The 13,138-nt window shown below is 38.0% G+C and overlaps 1 protein-coding gene across 1 annotated transcript in view; it reads left to right on the top strand.

Annotated features, from left to right (window-relative positions):
• The window catches only part of TENM2 (teneurin transmembrane protein 2), a 1,754,865-nt gene that overhangs the window by 977,079 nt on the left and 764,648 nt on the right, over positions 1 to 13,138 (top strand). The window lies entirely within an intron of this gene.

The raw sequence follows: 13,138 nt of genomic DNA on the forward strand, positions 1-13,138 counted from the left end.
CAAAAGCCTTCGTTCTGAGAGATAATTTTATAGAGCAGCTGGTATCATGTGATCTTATTAATATTTATGAAATATGATAATAATATGGAAAAGGGGGAACTGGAATACCACCCTATCTTTCTAGACCCTATTCATTTCAGCTTCAAAATGTTTTTTCATTTCACACATCAGACGCTAATTAGCAAATATCTAATTAGTGTTAGAAGATTAATCGCTCTTGGGAGTTGTTGAGGCTTTGAGCTTTCATGCATGCAAAAACAGTGCCACTTTAGGTGCATTTGTTAAGGTACAGTAACTTTAAATGATACAACTTTTAGTTTTCTTTGAAAAAAATGTTAAGTTACAGCAATGGAGGCAGTTTAAGCTCTAGTAAAGAGAGATTGAGGAATATACAATTGGAAAGGTAAAAATGACACCACTGAGACCCACATATTCAATCCAATCACCAAATGTTAGCAAGAGCCTGCTCTATTTTAGGCACTGTGGGAGGCCCTCAGAAGACCCAGAGAACCAAAAAAAAAAAAAAAAAAAAATGCAACCCCTGACCTCCAGATGCTTCGAAAATTAAAGGAGAGGTTTTCAAGTGAAGGCCTCAGGGCCAAATTCAGTCAGCAATAGTGTTTCTGTATGACTGTAAACTAAGCATGGTTTCTATATTTTTCAAATGGTTGAAAAAAAAGAAACAACAAGAACCAAGAGGGATATTTCATGACACATGAAAATTAAATGAAATTCAAATTTCAGCTTCCATAATTTTTTTTTGTTGAAACACAGCCATGCTTATTCATTTATGTACTGTCTATGGCTGTTTTTGCCTACCATGGCAGAGTTGAGAAGTTGCAACAGAGACCATATGGCTCTCAAAGTCTAAAATATTTACTCTCTGGCCCTTTACAGGAAAAAAAAAATTTGCCCATCCCCAAATTAAAAGCTAAATATCTTGATATAGTAGAGTAGTTTGGGGAGTCAAGTAGATTGATAGTTCTATACTCTGTTAGCTTTGTGACTTGGGGTAGGTGATTTAAAATTTCTTAGCCTCAGTTGATAATATAGAAATTATTAATCTCTTCATAGATCTACAAAAACTGAGACTTTTTAGAACTAAATAAAACTACTTAAATAAAATACTTCATTTGGCACTTGATTCATGGTAGATAAACAGTAAAGGTACTCCCCTAGATCCCAACCCTTCCTAAAAACAAAATAAAGTTAGATTTCTTTATTAGTTCTCCTTCTCATCCTCTTTCTTAAAAAGGTTTCTAAATGGAAAGATGAATGGTCCAGAACTGGGAGTAGTGTTAATTCTTCACCCAGTTCATGAATAAGATAGAGAAAGTGATAGGTACTAAACTCAAATGGTCTCACTGGAGATTTCTGCTTCTAACAGTATAGTACTTCATCCCCAGCTTGTCCCCAAATGCCCTTACGCATCAGTTCCTCCTTCTAATAAAACTTGAAGGAAGGAAGTAGCCAGGAAAAATTTATTGTTAATGTGAGTTCCAATGATGTTCTTATGTCTTTTACTCATAAAAAAAATCTCTCTTTTTGTACCATGTTCCTGTTTGCAATTCATAGCTGTCAGATCTTTCATTTAAGTACACACATATTAAATTTATTGACTGTATCCTGCAGAGTTAATGATGGGTAACTCATTAAATGCCACAGGGAGCCTATCTTTTATAAGGAAAATTTGTGTGTGTGTGGTTTTGTTTTTTTGTTTGTTTGTTTGTTTTCAGAGAGTGAGGTGTTTTAGGAGGAAGGATTGAGATAAACTGAAAAGTTAAAACAATAGTTCTGTAGCTGAAAAATCTCTGTGTTTCAGAGCAGCAGGAATTTTAATCAAGACACACACACACACACACACACACACACAGAGCCATCAAATCTCAGTGATGTAAATAGTAAGACTGGCTTCTAGAATCAATATATCTACACTGGAATTTGGCCATAATTCAAATTGCTTTATATATTCCTGGGAAACAAGACTACAAACTACAGAAAGCATATAAAGTGAGGTTTAAGCTGAAGATATAATGGCCTCCATTTTATCTCTCTGAGGATTGTGAGCAATGTTAATACATTTTCTCTGAAATAACATGCATTAGGAAAATATTTGGAAATAATATTGATTTTAGGTAACCAACACCTAAGTCAATAATTTGAAAAATGGGATCACAATGACACTTAGCATATAATCACATACCATGCAGTACAGACAGGAGTTGCTTTGGGTGGTTGCTCTCGAGGCAGCAGAACAGGATATTGCTGGTGTCCTAGAATAGCCCCACTTTACTCACTGGTCACTCAGTGCACTTAAGGTAACCACTCAATCTGGAAGTGCTCTGGGCAGTGGGCAAGTTGTATTAGAGAGAGTGACAGCAGGCGGATGGAGGTAGGGTGGGATGAAGGATCTGCTGCCAGTGGGTGAGAGGGGCCGGGAGGCCTTAAACTCTACCATCAAGAGGGTTTTTTCCTACCACACTTAAAGCCAAATAGAGGGGAAAAAAGGAAAGTGACTGTAAAAACAAATATAGGAAATTGGTCACAAAGAAAGTTCTCTTTATTGAAGAGAAGATGTTCCCAACCAGGTAGGTGGTTTAACACATTTTTCAAGAACCTTTGTACATATGAACCATACTGAGATTTATAAACATTGTCTGGCCCCCACAGAAGCTTACCGTCAAGTGATTTCTTGGTGTCTTTGAATCTGAATGATGTTAGTTATTTAAAAATACAGGTTACTGAGTTCTCTCCCCATCTGCCTCTATGGGGTCAGGCCCTGGAATCTGAATAATAGTGAGTTTTTCAAGGGATTCTTAAGTGCCTTAAAGTTTGAGAAGGGAAAAGTATCTCTGGGTCATTTTCAAATAGAAAAAAAAAAATAACCAGTTGTTTGTTCCACATAGGTTTTGCATTGTCCTTACCTACTCCTGCATCCATAAAGCTATCTCTCATTGTATTGTGCTTTATTTTTCCCCCTGAGCAAGAACTTTAACTTTGCTTACCATTGTATCCTCCGGTTTCTTCCCGTCAACCACAAACGGCTTTTGCAGTGGAAATGTAAAAGGTTATATACAGCCAGTAATGAGTTAGAAGTCATTCACACAAGATGCCAGAATAGCATGAAGTCACAGTCATTTCTTGCTGTGTTCCAAATCACCCTGGAGCTCAAGGACTTGTGAGTCAACCTGGCAGTGGACTCCCCTGGCATCAGTCACATGTCATCTCAGGGCTTCAGTGGAGGTTGATCAGTCTAGGGCAGTTATTCTCAACGTGCATCACTGAACCAGTATCATCACCATCATCACTGGGGAAGCTGTTAGAAATAAAGTTTAGTCACTCAGTCATGTACAACTCTTTTGCAACCCTATGAACTGTAGCCCACCAGGTTCCTCTGTCCATGGAATTTTCCAGGCAAGAATACTGGAATGGGTTGCATTTCCTCCTCCAGGGGATCTTCCCAACCTAGGGATTGAACCCATATCTCCTGCACTGGCAGGTGGATTCTTTACCACTGAGCCACCAAAGAATCCCTGATCCCAGAGCTGCTGAATCAAAAATTTTAAGCATGGGGCCCAGAAATCTGATTTAATAAGTCCTCCAAGTGGTTCCAGCACACACTCATGCTTAGAACTCTGGTTTAGGGAGGATTAGATGGGGAGCTCATTGCAGTTCCAAGTGGTTTCATTCTCCTACAGGCTAGCCTGAGCTTTCTCAGATGATGATACCACCTTTCAATAGGGTAAAATCAGACATTGAAAGGCCTCTTGTGGCCTAGGGCCAGAAGCTATTGGTTAAATGTTTTAAATCTATTGGCCAGCCCAAATTAAAGGGGAAGAAAAATAGATTTTACTTCCTGTTGAGAGGAATGACAAAGCCACATAGCAAAAAGGTATGGGTACTGAAATGGGAACAAATGTTTTGGCATCTTTGCAATCTACTGCACTAAGTAATAACATAATTGACCTCAATGCCTTATTCTCCCAAGATTTCCCAACATGGTCCTCAAGGAATTTTATCTTTTATGCAAAATACAGTGCTGATTGTGAGTTTCCTTGGGCTGCCATGACAAATAACACAAACTTGGCGTAAAACAACGGAAATTTTGCTCAGACAGTTCTAGAGTCTGGATGTTCAAAATCAATGTGTCAGTAAGACCATTCTCACTCTGAAGCCTCTGGGGAAAAATCCATTCTTTGCCTCTTCCTCGTTCCTGGTGGTTGGCAAACAATTATGAGTTTTTGCTGGCTTGCAACCCTCCAGTCTTTGCCTCTTTTGTCACATGGGGTACTCCTGGTGTCTTCACATCATCTTGGAGGATACCAGTCACATTGGATTAAGGATCCAGCCTAATTCAGTATGACTATATCTTAATTAAAATAATTACATCTGCAGTGATCCTATTTCCCAATGCAGTCACAGTGTGAGATGCTGGGGATGAGGACTTTAACATTTCTTTTGGGGAGGAGACAATTCAACTCAAGACTCTCACCTAGGTTTCAGCTATATTTTATGATATATAGAATCACGGAGTAACTCTGTACTGGGAGGAAGGATGGATTCCAAAGGGTTTAATTACCTTTTAATTCACTGCCTGATTGTGTATAGTTGACCCTCGTGGGTGAATAGATAAATAAATGTTTCATTGTTTAGTGATGGACGGACATGAAGCCCAGGAGGAAATGTCAGCATAGAATGGGATGCTTATGATGGAAAATCCACAGAAGATGGTATCTTCCTGAGCTGTGTATTGTAAAGTGTCCTATTACACAGCATGGAAATCAATGGTAGCATAATAATTAGCGTAATAATACCAGGAGCACATTCACAATATCATGTAATAGCTTGGCAATATTGATAGCTGCAACAGGATGTATGTAGCTTCAATTGTGTAAAGTTAAGGTTTTACATCATCTTCCCTGAAACTTATCAGGACACTTTTATGCCTTCTTATGTAATAAGCCTTTGGGTTTTAGAACACGTACACCTGTCTATCTATATGTATGATTATATAGAACTGTATCAATATATTCTTTCGTTCATTTATTCATCCATCCACAATCCATTCTTTCATTCAAAAAATGTGACCTGAGTGCCTACTGGGAGACTTAGGAATCAGAAATAATGAAATAATAATGAAACAAATTTTCTGCCCTGAACTCATGGGGCTGATATTCAAAAGGGGGACATAAAATTAAAAAAAAAAAATATATGCAACATAAAACACAATTTCAGACAATAAAATGTGCTATGAAGAAATACATGTGTAACTGGGGCATGGAATTAATAGTTGTTCAAATAACTAAATATCATGTGAAAGCATATTTTACAAAGGTTTGTTTTTACTATAGTAGCATCCAAATATGTAGTCCACCATCACCATCAACAATATAGTCATTTCTCAGTGACTCTTTGAATTATTGGAAATATTTTCCCACTGATGCTTTGTGTGTGTGTGCTTAGTTGCGAAGCTGTGTCCAACTCTTTGAGACCCCACGGGCTGTAGCCCTCCAGGCTGCTCTGTCCATGACATTTCCCAGGCAAGAATACTGGAGTGAGTTGTCATTTCCTTCTGCAGGGGATCTTCCTGACCCAGGGATCGAACTCACGTCTCCTGCATCGTAGGCAGGTTCTTTACCACTGAGCCACCAGGGAAGTCCAGTTGATGCTAATCAATTTCAATAATCGAGCTTGTTGTGACTGTGTATACGCTATGAATATAAAGAGCATGGATTTTGGATTCTGAGAAGCGTGGGTTTGAACTGAGACTTGGCAGTGTGGTTATTTACTCTCTGAGTTTAGTAAATGCCCTCATTAAATGAAGATAATAATGCTAAGTTCTTAGCTTGTTCTAATGCTTGTGACATATGTGACACTGTTAACCATGTTATTTGGCTTAATACATATTTTTACTTGTTTATTTTCTTTATCGTTTCATTCAAGCAATTGGATCTTTTTTGATGGTATTTTAAAATGGCCACTTAAAGAAATAGACTTACCAGGACAGATCAATCAAATATCTTCCTCTCTTAAATGATATCAAACACCTGTGTACAATGGGAGTCAACAATGAGAACATTATCTTTCTGGATAAACATATTATCGGAATTCCCTGGCAGTCCAGTGGTTAAGGCTCTGTGCTTCCAATCCAGGGAGCACAAGTTCAATCCCTGGTCTGGGAACTAAGATCCCACAACTCATGTCACAGGAAAAAAAAAAAAAATTGTCATTCCTCCCACATGAAGAAAACATCCACAGTTAATTTTTACATCTTCAAAAATGTATGACTTCTCCATCATGCATTATATACCAAATACAATAAAAAGGCAAAAAACATTTACATTAAAATCTGATTCATGCTTTCACATAATATTTATGGTTTTCTGTGTTGATGGATGCATCCAAAGTTTTGCGAATCCTTTAAAAAGCACTTTAAACAGTACCTTGCATTAGAATGGCATTTTTATCTTCTTAATTTGGGCATAATAATCTTGATTATATCTGCTGCCCAGACTGTTGGACAAGGTTCTCTTTTATCCCCTCCAAGGGTAAATTAAGACCATGCTTGTAAACTTCATAGGTTATCCAAACCAATGACAGCAATAATATTGGTAAGAAAAAAACTTGGTTTTGTGAAGTAGGATGCATCTCCAAGTGTAATAATTATTTTGCAAATGATAACATTGTTAGAAAAAAAATAACATGTATATTTACCACAAATGAAGCAGCTCACTCCATGCTCAGCACAGTTCGATGAATTAGGAAATGTTATCAGCATTTTCCAGATGGGGTGTATGAGACCCTGGGAAATTATATAACTTATCCAAATACATGGGTCAGAAAGTGCGAAAGCAGAGATCTGAACTCTATTATTCTTCCTCTGGCATCTCTGTGCTTCATCATCATGCCATATAGACCACCTGAGGGAGAACGCATGGGGCTGAGCGATTTGTGTCATTTGCTGTAGATCTAGACATGGAAAGTTCTCTATTTTTTTTTTTTTAATGTCAGAAGGTAGTATCTGACTTGTAAAATATCCCTCCAATAAGTGAGCCATTGTCTGCTAGAATTATCCCTCATAAATGGCATGACTTGCCCCGAAACCTTACAGTGTGAACTTCATACTGCTGAGGTTTCAGTCCCTGACCAGAAAGGAAATCTTTATTTGAGACGTGGAGCCTGGGGCTCTGATTGCTCAGACCTCTCCAGGATGCCCAGCTCGAAGTCCTTGCTGACCATTGAACTGAACATTGAAGTGGCAGAAGGTTGCACAGAAGGTAAATATTCTTTGAGATGTAAGCCTGAGTTAGGAGGGAGCAGGTAGGACTGATTGTGAATGGGTGCCTACATATGAGAGACTCATGATCTCGCTGTCCGACAGGGCAATGTTGGCAGGGACTCTGACTTAAAAAGGAAGAGGACACCCTTCAGGGCGGAAATAATGACAACCAAGCATCAGGGCTTCCATGGTCCCTTGGCTTTCTTCCACACTCAGAGACTGAACTAATCTCTCTGTCAACCTCAGTGTGTTAATTTACAGCTTAACACCCTTAGGCCGTATTTCTCTCCCCTTCCCATAAGTGACACCTCAGTCATCTCGCCAGCCTCCTCTCCTGGGTAATCTGGGAACAGAGGCAGCACTTATCTCGCTTTCAAAGGGGCAGTCACATTGACTGCACTTGATACATTCATAACATGACAGTGTAAAGTACAGGGTCATTCTAATGGGACTTGAACTTGAAGTCCACTTGTTTTGGTAGACTAGTGTCTCTCTGTCAGTGGGCTCCGGTTTGGGGTGTTTGCTCTTCAGGATTCACTAGGAACAGTGGCATGTGAAGGAAAGAGAATGATTTTGACCTTGTTGAGGCTTCTCAACCACATTTAGTTTGGGAAAATGTTGTGAAATATTTATCTTAGATTTTTAAAAATCTTCTTTTCATAATTCATGCCAAAATACAGAAACTATGTTGGCTCTAAATGTGGAACCACATGGTAGAGCTGCCAGAGACTTTAGAATTTAAATAATTTAACATTTTCTCTACAGATGTGTAAACTGAGGCCTGGCTAGGTCATAAACCAGGTCCAAGGTCACCCAATTAAATAATGGTAGTCTTTTAAATATTCTCTAAGAACCAAAGATGTGGATATATCAACTAAACTAATTTGTTCTACATTTTAAATTACTTCTATTTCTCTGTTCTATTATATTCCACCTTATTCTTCAATCCTTCCATTTAAAGAGAGGAGAGGAAAAGAAAGAAACAAGGATAAGAGGAAAAATACATTCCTTACATCACATTACATTCCCTACATTACAATACATTCCTTACATTACATTACGTTCCCTACATTACAATACGTTCCTTACTTACCTTTGGTATAAGTTATCTTAACACCAAATCAAAAACCCACACTTAATTCCTCAGGGCACTTTCCCAGAGCAAATCACAGAACTTTCCCCTAAATAATTATTAAGCAGGTTCAAGAAATAAGGACTGTGGCCATTTGTTGATTCCTGATTTTTATTCCTAGACTTATCACTCCCCAGGATGAGAGGTTTGAGAGAAGAGCTGCATTTGTAAAATGACTAGAATAATTTTAGCCACCTAAGGGATTCGGTGACTGTTTAATACCATGCAGGACTCTGAGATAGTCAGATGAAAGGTGCTTTAGAAGGCAGACATGATTACTGGATTAGAGTTTCAGAGAGTGAGAAAGGAATCTTTATGTTGACAGGTGTTTGTTTTTTTTTTTTCTTATTCCTTTTTGCAGTTAAGAAATTTTTTTTCCTTACCAATTTCTTCAATTTCAGATCCCGTCCTTGACTTGGTACGGCTCTCATGAGGAGGACTGTGTGTTAGTATAAACTGCCTAGCTCCCTTTTGGATGTTTTTCCAATATGCATTTTAGCCTCTTCGAATTCACAAGGCTAATTTTCCTCATTTCCCATGGTTGTGATGTTTATAAAGTAAAATACAATTACCTGGGGATAGTGTTCTGTAACTCAGTATTTATTATGTGTCACAGAGGCACACACACGTACACACACACACACACATACACGCTTTCCTGTATTGAATTGTTCAGAGACCAGACCAATTTTGTTTCATTCTCCAAAGGTTGCCATCATATCATTAATCTCTCTCAGCCCTTAAAGATGGCCTTTTGCCATATTCTGTCAGAAAACAAGATATAGACCATTTACTTTAAATACCTAAAAATAAAAATGCTGAATCAAATGGACACACACACACACATACACACACCAGCTCATGTATTTTGAAATTATTGGAAATCTCCATGCATTGTGGGTGGGGAGGAGCAGTAGAATTTGCAGTTTATTGAGAGTGAAATGTTTTATTACATTAGTTGTAAAATGTTCTTTGCTATTAAAATAAGTAGTGCTAACTAATAATCCTGCAGAATTGTAGAACAGCCTTTGAATCTATAAGAATAGATTATTAATCCTTTGTAGTAGAATTCTGCTTTTCCTCTCTCTCCCTTCTTTCCTGCATTCCTTTCTTCTTTTCAGAAATACTTATCACAATGGGAACAGTTCTAGGGTCTGTGTTTATAGTGGTACTTCACTTCAGCTAATCAGAATACAGTAATCTAATGGCTTCTACCAAGAAATGAATATCAACATATCTTTAGTGTGAAAAGATTGGGGTAACACCAATCCAAAATCTAGAAGCTTTGTTTTATTTCACACAGAAGGCAATTTCCCCATGAACAATTATGAGCATCGTATCTAGTACAGTTGAACTTTGCAAGGCTTATGAAAATGTCCTTAAAGAAAGTGCAGTGGCTCCAAAATGAAAATAAAATTACAAAATCTGAATTGATCAAGTTTAATTAAATGTCTACCAAATACTGAACTGATCATTATGTTGGTTAAGCAGTATATTCTACAATTATATGCAGTTATATAGAAATTAGATATTTATATAAAAATAACTCTCAACTATTAGATTTCTGTACATCATAATGATGTCAAATGAGATTTGATGTATTTGTATAATGTATGAACTAGCTACTGGTTGCAGGATTGAAATTATTGTATCATGTGTGGTAACTTTGTGATGCGTTAGCTGTTTTTTGCAGCGTGAATTCATTTCCTCCTGCTTTCTCTCTCAGCTAAAAAGTTGCTGTGAGCCGACTTTTGTTCCATTATACCTTGGTGCATTCATGGACTCCTCCTTCCAAACTATTGCCAGGTGTTAGCATCTTCCCTGAGTAATTTCAGGCATTTTCCTTTGAATGAAAATGGCTCACTTGGAAGGTTGTGAAAGGCATATCCATGTGGAATTGAGAGGATTTTGTGTTGTGATGTGGTGGGAAGGCTTGCCAGAAATTGCCCGTTTCAGGCTGATGATGCAAAACTAGACATCTGTTAAATTAACATCTACCTAACGTTTTTCCTTCAGTCAAATGCATTTAAAAAAAAAAAATTAAATCTCTCCCACTCTCTCCCGCTTTCTTTTTTTTCTACTGTCAAAACAATCTGTCACAAGATATTTAATTTCTGTGTAATGGGTTACTTAAAGAAACCAACATATGGTGCAGTGAAAGTACCTAGCTACGAGTTTCAGACAATGGTGCGTACTGCTGTTTCACTCTCCTCCTGGACCATACTGTGCCCAGCATAGGTTTTTACTATGGTGCAGGATTCCCTTGGCTTTGCTGTACATTATTGCGTGGGTCTCTCACAACTCTTGCCTTTTAGGATCAAAATATGAGTATCTGTATTCTTGTTCCACCGCAGAGTCAGAAATCACTTTCTGTTTTGGTTAAGTGGTAGTCAGTTTCTGGTAGTTTCAATGAGAGGGAGTCACTTCACTAAACTCAATACTTTGCACATCCCTGCTTGTGTCCAAGCACTTGGGAATGGCACCAAGCTGATCTGTAGCCTGGCAGTTTCCTCTCAAGAGGTTGATCTCTGACTCAGTGACAGCATTTGAGGCCCCCTGCTGAACTAGTGCATCCCCGATGGCCTGAGTAATTTCTACATGATGAATGTAACCCCTGATACAACGGAGCTGCCCTATTGTTGGGGGAGAACATTTTAAAGCCACTATCACCATGGAGGGGCTTTCCAGGTGACGCTGGTGGTAAAGAACATGCGTGCATCACCATGGAAAGCAAAGATTAAGCAGGATCCTGATGGCCTATGAAAATCTCTTGAACCATCCAGGACATATATTTACAATGATTATGTTTGTATCTCCTTATACAGTAATGTATGCATATTTATATGTGCTAAAGGGTGAAGTACTTGCTATTAAGATAAGCAAATAATGTTTAGTATATGCCAGGCACTTTCCTATGCCCTGGAAATGATATGGTGACCAAGGAATACCAGATTTCTGCTCTTAGCACATTCCCATTTCCATGAGAAGAGACCCAATAAACACATAAGCAATAAGCACCCTGCAAGCAAAACATGATGTTTTGATTATTTTATCTATCCATTTCTCTGTCAGCAATAAACAAATATGTATACATATATATATTTATTTTCTAATAAACAAATAAATCTGTAAGCAAAGTAAAAGTTTACAGATTATTTTGTCTAAATATAACATTAAATATTTCTTTGTGAAGATATAGATATGAACAATATCTATGTAAAAAAAGTTTTGAGATTATTTCACCTCTCTTTCTCTCTCTCATCTATCTACCTTCCTGCCTTACCAGGGGTAGGTCATTATTTTTTTATAAATTAAGTGGCTACACAAACCTACTTCATTGTGTACTTTCTTTGAGAGACAGATATTCATTTGTTTGAAATATGAAAGGTCCCAGCTTGCTCTTTGTTGGGACTGCTAACAGCAACTTGTAGGAGTTATTTTAAAAGTGAGGGCTTTCGAGGAGGGGTGACCTCTAGGCAATTGGTGAGAGAACAGCAGGATAGGGTTTACCTCCTTCAAGCAAAGACAGAAGGTGCCAGCTCTTTGGTGAATGCTAACTGTTCATTCACTGAACACCTATGTTGGGGACTTTCTGGGGAGAAAAAGTATGACACAATACCTGCAATAAATCACTTTAGTCTATTACTTATTAATAGAAATTCTCAAGTACCCTAGAAAGTATCTCTGGGCCACTGTCAATGCAAAGTGACCATAAATGAACATGCTAGACAAGGAAGCAAAAATCCTTGGTCCACTTGTAGCGAACAGTCAGGGGTAGCTGTGTTATTAATCAGAACTCCCTGAAGTTCTAAACTTCAAGCAGCACATATATCCTGAGGTCTACATCAGAGTCAAGAGAATACAGTACATCCTTTCAGTTCATCAGGAAATTTCCACTGTTACATTTAGCATTATTTTTGAGAGTTGCATTTCTTTCACATGATTTTTATTTTGATTCTCTGGAGCCTCCAATATTAGTCTCTGATTTTTGAAGCACTAGTTAGGAAGCCACCATATTTCACTAAAGTGGATTGCTACTGAGATAATACAACCAAAGAAGGACCCTTATCTCTTGAACCCCCACAAAATAAGAGGGCCACAGTAGCGTTGTCCAGCCACATCGACATCACAGCTTGTAATGCCTATTAGTGTTGGAGGAATTTGCTGCTTTGGGCTTGCAAGATGACTGTCATATTCTGTAAATAGTCGTTATACAGAAGACTGAGATTTCTTCTCTTGCTGTCTTCAGGGAGATCAAAAGTGATAGGAAAATAGGAGAATTACATTCTTAAGCATCCTAACAGCATACCCTCTTGTGTCATGATATTCATTCATTTGACAAATACTTAGAAAACACCTACTAGTTGCCAAGCTCTGTGATAGGTGATGGTGTGCAATGGGAAGTTAATAATAAATGAATAAATGAATGAATGAATAAATAAATGAGAGAGACTTCCTGCTCCATGGAACAGAATTCTAATTTAGTAGGGAAACAAGACATTATTCAAATAGGCAACAAATTAAAAATGTAATTGAAGGCTGAGGAAAAATACTTTGAAGGACAGAAACATGATTTTAGAACACAGACGAAAGCAAGAGGGCCAAATTTAATGAGATCAAAGAATTTTCTGAGGCAGCACCATGAGCTAAAGACGCAAGGAAGGAGCGTGAACTGTGTGACACACGGGGAAGGCCGTTTCAGACAACACAAAACAGTACACATGCCC

Source organism: Giraffa tippelskirchi, chromosome 6, assembly GCF_054371585.1.
Source record: "Giraffa tippelskirchi isolate mGirTip1 chromosome 6, T2T-mGirTip1v1.2.pri, whole genome shotgun sequence".
In the NCBI taxonomy this organism is placed as follows: domain Eukaryota; kingdom Metazoa; phylum Chordata; class Mammalia; order Artiodactyla; family Giraffidae; genus Giraffa; species Giraffa tippelskirchi.